This window comes from Sciurus carolinensis, chromosome 4 (genome assembly GCF_902686445.1).
Source record: "Sciurus carolinensis chromosome 4, mSciCar1.2, whole genome shotgun sequence".
Classification (NCBI taxonomy): domain Eukaryota; kingdom Metazoa; phylum Chordata; class Mammalia; order Rodentia; family Sciuridae; genus Sciurus; species Sciurus carolinensis.
The window spans coordinates 35,997,504-36,002,986 of record NC_062216.1 but is presented as its reverse complement, the minus strand read 5'-3'; the positions used below and the strand labels follow the sequence as shown (position 1 = coordinate 36,002,986).

At 37.1% G+C, this 5,483-nt stretch overlaps 1 non-coding gene across 1 annotated transcript; it reads left to right on the top strand.

Moving 5' to 3' along the window:
- Positions 1 to 271: 271 nt before the first annotated feature.
- LOC124984163 (U6 spliceosomal RNA) lies at positions 272 to 378 on the top strand. Its single transcript, XR_007108618.1, has one exon. It is a non-coding gene; the product is annotated as a U6 spliceosomal RNA (small nuclear RNA).
- Positions 379 to 5,483: the final 5,105 nt, after the last annotated feature.

Sequence of the window (5,483 nt, the reverse complement as noted above, 5' to 3'; positions counted from 1 at the left end):
GATCAGAAAGGTTGAAAGTAAAGAATCCAAAGAGTGAAACCAAAACACACTCTCCAAAAACAAAACAAAACAAACCTGGTGGGCTACACCAATTTTGGGCATGTAAGAGCTAAAGAAAAAAGCATGTTTGGAGATGAAGACATGTTAATAATAAACAAGGAGGAATTCACCTAAATGGATAATTCTATACAACAGAATTTATACTGTTTGTACAATAGTAACAAAGCCTCAAATATAAAGTGGAAATTTTGACAGAAAGATGTGAGAAAAAGTGCTCGCTTCGGCAGCACATATACTAAAATTGGAACGATACAGAGAAGATTAGCATGGCCCCTGCGCAAGGATGACACGCAAATTCGTGAAGCGTTCCATATTTTTATCGCTAATAAGTGGCTGACACATAATGGGGGGTGGGAAGGGTTAGTGTTGGGGTTGGAGTTGGGTTTAGGGAGGGGGGCAGGAATGGAGGAAGGAAGGACTGTATAGATGGAGGGGAAGGGTGGGAGGGGAGAGGGGGAAGGGGAAAAAATGGCAGAATGAATCAAACAACATTACCCTATGTAGATTTATGATTACACAAATGGTATGCCTTTACGCCATGTACAGACAGAGAAACAACATGTACCCCATTTGTTTACAATTTTATAATAAAAAAAAAAAAAAAAAGATGTGAGAAAAACATAAAATAACTACCCACTTGCAGGGATCAAACCCAGGGTCTCTCTACCACTGAGCTACACCCCAGCCCTTTTTCTCTTATTTTGTGACAGGATCTCCCTGCATTGCCCTGGCTGATCCTGAAGTTGCAACACTGCCTCAGGTTCCGGAGTAGCTGGGAATACAGGTGTGCACCACTACACCAGGTTAGAAAAGATTTTTAATGCATCATTTTCTCTAACTGACAGATCAAGAAAAGAAAAGTTTAATAAAGATATTTCAGGTTTTAACAATACGACAAACATAAGACAAAGGTCATCTAAAAATGCTCCACAATTAGAGAATAGACATAGACTTTAGGCATACATGTAACATATTAGGGTCACAAAGGAAATACCAACAAATATAAAAACTTTTTATTATTAAATTATTTTAAATTGCTAAGTCATAATTGTATTACATTCACAGAGTAGGGTACACACATGCACACCACACACACACACACACACACACACACACGCACACGCACACACAGATGGAATGTTTAAATCAAGCTTATTAACATATCTGTCATCTCAACATTTTTTGTGGTGATACATTTGAAATTTACGGTCTTAGTTCTTTTGAAATACTCAATACATTCTTAATTATTATAGTCACCATTGTGTGCAACAGATCTCAAAACTTATTCCTCTGTGTATTTGAAATATCCTACCCTTTGACTAGCAGCTCCTCACTCGCCCCCCCCCACCATTGATGACCCCCATTCTACTCTATTTCAACTTTATTCAACTTCTTTTCAATTCCACATGTATGTGAGATAATGCGATATTTGCTTTTCTGGGCTGGATTATTTCCCTAGGCATAATGTCCTCTATATTCATCCATGTTGTCCCAAATGACAGGATGTCATTCCTTTTTAAAGGCTGTGTATAGATCACATACTCCTTATTCATTCATCCTCTGATGGATGCTGAGTTCGATTTCGTGTTTTGGCTATCATGAACAGCATGGCAATGAACTTGGAAGTGCAGTTGTCACTTTCACGTATTGACTTCAATTCCTTTGGATATGTTCACAGAAGTGGTATTGCCAGGTCATATTCTGAGTCTATTTTTAGTTTTTTGAAGAACCTCCATATTGTATTCCACAATGACTACTAATTTATATTCCTACCAACAGTGTGCAAGGGTTCCCAGTTCTCCGGGTCCCTGCCAATAATTACTGACTTTCATCTTTTTGATAAAAACCATTTTAACAGGGGCTGGGGGGATAACTCAGTTGGTAGAGTGCTTGCCTTGCAAGCACAAGGCCCTGGGTTCGATCCCTAGCACCAAAAAAAAAAAAACAAAAAACAAAAAACATTTTAACAGGTGTGAGATGATATCTCATTGTGGATTTTTTTGGTTTGTCTGTTTTTGTTTTTGTTTTTGTTTATGGTGCCAGGGATTGAACCCAAGGGCACTTAACCTGAGCCACATCCTCAGCCCTTCATTTTTTATTTTTTATTTTGAGACAGGATCTTGCTAAGTTGCACAGGACCTCGCTAAGTTGCTGAGACTGGCTTTGACTTCAGGATCCTCCTGCCTCAGCCTCCCAAGCTGCTGGGGTTACAGGCATGCAGCACCACACCTGGCTCAGAAGCTTATTAGTCTAATACGATCCCATTTGTCAATGTTTGCTTTTATTGTTTGAGTTTTGGAGTCATACCTAAAAGAAAATTCTTCTCCATACCAGTGTTGTGGAGATTTCATCTTATGTTTTCTTCTAGTAATTTTAAAGTTCAGGTCTTACATTTAAGTCTTTAATTCATTTTGAGTTGATTTTTGTATATGATAAGAAATAAGGGTTCAGTTTCACTTCTCTGCATGTGGGTAACCAGTTTTCCCAGCACTATTTATTGAAGAGATTGTCTTCTCTCCCATTATGTATTCTTGACACCTTTGTCAAAAATACATTGATCAAAAATGCCTGGACTGACCCAGCACAGTGGCACACACCTGTAACCCCAGTGGTTTAAGAGGCTAAGACAGGAGGATCTCGAGTTCAAAGTCAGCCTCAGCAACCACGAGGTGCTAAGCAATTCAGTGAGGCTTTGTCTCGAAATAAAATACAAAATAGGGCTGGGGATGTGGCTCAGTGGTTGAGCGCTCCTGAGTTTAATCTCTAGTCTCCCTCCCTCCAATAAAAATGCCTGGATTGGAATTGGAATGGTGGTACACACCTGTAATCCTAGCAACTTGGGAGGCTGAGGCATAAGGACTGCAGGTTTGAGGCCAGCCCGAGCAACTTAGTAAGGCCCAAAAGCAACTTAGTGAGACCCTTTCTCAAAAATAATAACAATAATAATAGTTGTAGTAATAATGGGTGGGGATGTAACTCAGTAGTAAATCTCCTCTGTGTTAAATTCACAATATCAATAAAACAAAACAATGAAAAACAAAAAACAAAACAAAAATCTCTGGGCTTATTTTTTATTTTTGGGCTTTTAATCCTGTTCCATTGGGCTATGAATCTGTTTTTAATGGTAGTACTTTGCTGTTTTGATTTTAATTGCTTTATAATATATTTTGAAGTCAAGTCATATGTCTTTGTCTTTGTTCTTATTACTTAAGATTTCTTTGGCTATTTGGGTCCTTTTTTTTTTTTTGGAGTTTACTGTTACTATCTTTATGAGGATTGGTGCATTCATTTGTCAAAATTGCACAGCTCGGATTGGTGCATTTCAGTATATGCAAGTTTTAACCAGGAGCTACAGTGTGTGTGCCTGTAATCCCAACTACTCCAGAGTCTAAGGAGGGAGTATCACTTGAGTCCAAGAGTTCAAGGCCACCCTGAGAAAAATAGCAAGCAAGACCCTCATAGCAAGTAGGAACCATCAAAGGAGAGACTGTTTTGTTGTCCAGCTTGAAGGATGTCACTTTTCCTACTGAGCATGATTTCAGAGTTTTCAGTTCAAAGACAGCCCACTCCATAGCTCCGGGCTCCAAGTGAGGCAGAACATAATGGCAGAAGGGTGTGGTGGAGGAAAGCACCCCAGGACGTGGCAACAGGAAGCAGAGAGATTATTTGGGGTCTTCGGTGGTACCATATATATTTAAAGATTTTTTTTTCTATTTCTGTAAAAATGACATTAAAAATAGGTAGGGATTGAAACATTTTTTATTATTTTGGTTATATTCTCTTACTGAAATAGTTGAATTTTAAAAAATTCAATTACAAACTTTTTTTATTTTTGAAATTAAAAAATATTAAAAGCTAACAACAACAAAACCCCATAAAGAAATGACAATTGCTAACAGCGATTGAGCATTTACTGAGTATCAGACTTTTTGTGCGTTTTACACGTATCAGCTAATTTAACCCTCCTAAAAACTTGTCCAGTAAGAACTATCATCATCTCCACTCCAAATGATTAAATAACTTACCCTAGATACAGAACACAGCTTTTTTTAAAAATTACAACCCCAAACTGTGTTTTCATTTAGAAAGCAAGTGTGTAACTGAACTATCATGAATATAACACATTGTTAAAAGTGAGTAAGTGGGAAATTTACAATCAGAGATGCTTATATATTACTGAAAACATGGTATGGTATGGTAGCACATACCTGTAATCCCAGAGGCTCTGGAGGCTGAGGCACGAGGATCAAGAGTTGGAGGCCAGACTGAGCAAGTTAGCAAGACCCTTTCTCAAAATAAAAAATAAAAAGGGTTGGGAATGTAGCTCAATGGTAAAGTGCCCCTATATTCCATCCCTAGTACATTCCCCCAAAAAGAAAAGATTGAAAACCAATGAGATAAACAATCAACACAGTAAATTCGAAAATAGTAGATGCAAAGGATTAGTAGAAAACATGAGTTGAAATAACAGAAAACAAACAAATTATAGACCAGAGATGAGTCGTGGTACAAACTAATAAAATGGTAAGGCTAGCAAGCAAGACTGAGCTGGCAAAAATGAGATAAGGCATGAAAAATAAAGGATAAAAATGAGATCAGTGCTAGGACTAAAATATGTCATTGCCAAAGAGGGAATAAAGATTTTGAAAACCATAAAAGAATCCTATTCACGACAATGATAATAAATGGGAAAAAGATTAAATGGACAGTTCACTAAAATAATTATAACTTATAAAAAGGGATTCTATAAGAAACAGAAAACCTGTATATCAATAATCATGAAAGAGTTTATCAGTAATTAAAAATCAATCCATGAAAAAACTCAACTCTACAAGTGTTAAGTGTATAACAAATGATTTTTCTGGATAATCTAAAAACTCTTTTAAATAGAAAGAGAAGGAAAGATTCCCATCTCATTTCATGAACTAATACCATCTTGACTAAAGCAGTATGAACAAGAAAAATCAAAATGCTGGGTGCAGAGGCACACACCTATAATCCCAGCAACAGGAGGCTGAGGCAGGAGGATTCCAAGTTTGGAGGCAGCTTGGGAAATTTAGTGAGACCCTGTCACTAAGAAATTAAAAGGGTTAGGGGATGGAGGACTGAGAGATGGGTAGTTCAGCAGTAGATCACCCCTGGGTTTAATCCCCAGTACCAAAAAAAACATCATGTATGTATGTGCATATGTACGTATGTATGTATCAACCTCATTTATGAATATAGTTACAAAAATTCTAAATAAATTTTAGCAAATGTAGTTTCAGCAATACAAAAATAAAACAATATGCTATGAACAAATTGCATTTATCCCAGAGTGCGAACACAGTTTAAAATTTAAAACTGTGTTCACATTGTTAACATATTAACACATTAAAAGAGAAAAGAGGAGAACAATATGGAAAAGACAGCAATAGCCTTCG